The sequence below is a fragment of the Cenococcum geophilum genome, assembly GCF_001692895.1.
Source record: "Cenococcum geophilum 1.58 unplaced genomic scaffold K441scaffold_1, whole genome shotgun sequence".
NCBI lineage: Eukaryota > Fungi > Ascomycota > Dothideomycetes > Gloniales > Gloniaceae > Cenococcum > Cenococcum geophilum.
The window spans coordinates 233,034-235,123 of record NW_027137559.1 but is presented as its reverse complement, the minus strand read 5'-3'; positions in this window follow the sequence as shown (position 1 = coordinate 235,123).

Below are 2,090 nucleotides of genomic sequence, written 5' to 3'. Positions count from 1 at the left end.
CTACATTCTTACCTTATATTTAAATTCTTACCAATCCCCTTAGGAGGATAGCCGGTTTAATTTTTCTATAATGCCTCCGAAAAGAAAACCGACGCCTACACCCGATGGTAATACGCTAGCGATGCGACTGTAGAATACCTTAGGATCTAGTGCAGATAAAACCGCTAAAAGCACACCAGCAGCATCTAAGCCATTCTCCGAATCCTAAAACGATTAGATATCTACGAACGCTAGAGACTAGTTTAACTTATATACCTAGGCTTAACAAAAGCTTAGTAAGGTTACTAGTGTCCCACCTAATACCGCTGATATAAAGGAGCTAGATGAGCTGGCTAAGAAAATAGCTAACTTATAGAGCATTATTGATTTAATAAAGCCCTTCCATCGCCTCTTTAGTAAAGAGTATAAATTACGTGGCGAATGTATACGCCGATTAAATCTCAACGCCCTAGTTAAGAAGTTACCACCCGATATTGGCGGTACTACTTAACAGCATTTTAACTGGTGGATTGCCGCAGTTAAGAACCGATTTAAGGTTAATAACGCTAACTATAACTATAAGTAACGCACGCGCTAGGCCATCGAAGGTCTTATAAAAGAGAAAATAATCACCTAACTGGTTTATCGCCGGTTAGGCACTAAGGATAAGGGTCCCTTACTATAGGACGAATTTAAGACTATAGTCCAAGACTAAATTAGGAACCCTATAGTGAGACGCTTTAATAACGCTATAATATACTATACGGCTGTTATAAAGGAGAACTAGAGGTTTAACATCTTCCTAGCCCGTATGCGTAGCTTAGAGGACCTCTTCTTATATACCCCTTTTATTAATCCTAAACAACAGGTAGACTTTTAGTTCTTATATCTTCCAGCCTACCTATAAGCAGAGCTCTTCCGCCAGAACTTCGCCTAATAGGTGAGAACCACTAAAGACCTCTTTAACGAAATCCGCTATATAGAGTAATTGTTTAATACTATAAAGCTCGCAGAAGATCGCGTAAGTAGCAGCGGTAAATTATTGCGTATAAAGCGCGGTTACAGTATAGGCTCTATAGACTTAGGCTTAGGGAATAGAACCTAAAAAGGGTAACGCTTTTCTAAGTAAACTCCCGGGGAGATTACCTAAAAGCTAGATGGCTTAGGGGACCCCCTAGACGCCGGTGCTACGTAGGTGAGTTAAAGGACCGTAGGCGGCCATTATAAGGAACACTAGAAGTAGGCTAAAGAGAAGTTAGCTCGGGCTTTAGAAAACCTAAAGCCCTAGTAGCGCATCTCTCTTAACTATAACTAGGGCCTAATATAGAGGGAGAAAAGAAACGTATTATAGTATATATTGTAATAAATACGCCCTAGGGCGAAGTCCGCCTACGTACCTTATACGATAATAGGTGCTAAATTAACCTTATTAATTAAGACGTCATCCGTAGGTTTAACCTGCCTATACGCTATATACTATATTTACGTAAACCTATTATACGTTTCCTTAATAGCAATTAGATAACAATCTAGGATGCTTATAATTTAACGGTTACTACTAGCGACTCCTAGGGTACCCCTCGCACTATCGGCCCGCAGACCTTTTGGGGCGGCTTATTTAATAGTTATAATATAGTTTTTAGATGGGATTGGCTCGCGGAAGCAGATCTATTAATTAGCTTCTATTTTAAACAGTTTGTCTAAGGTACTTCGGACCCTAGACGCCTCTAAATAGTTACCCTTAATGCTTTCCTAGCAGACATTAAGGCTAGCGAAATAGTCTATTTGCTATAGCTAGAAGACTCCTTCTTTACGCTGGTTGTGAATATAATAGAGGACCTATTGTTACTAGCAGTAAGTACCCATGCAGACCCTCCGGATGTAGAGATACTAGTTATAAATATAGTAGAGGACCTGCCGTCACTGGCAGTGAGTACCTGTAAAGACCCTCTGGTGCCAGCGCAGATCACCTATATATAAGGGGGAGGTGATTAAAACCCTAAAACTATTAAGTATACTACAGCAGAGCTGTATACACTCTCTATGCGAGCACACCTACAAAACGTATGTTGGCCGCACCCTTCTCTTTACTAGCTCCCAGAAGCACACTA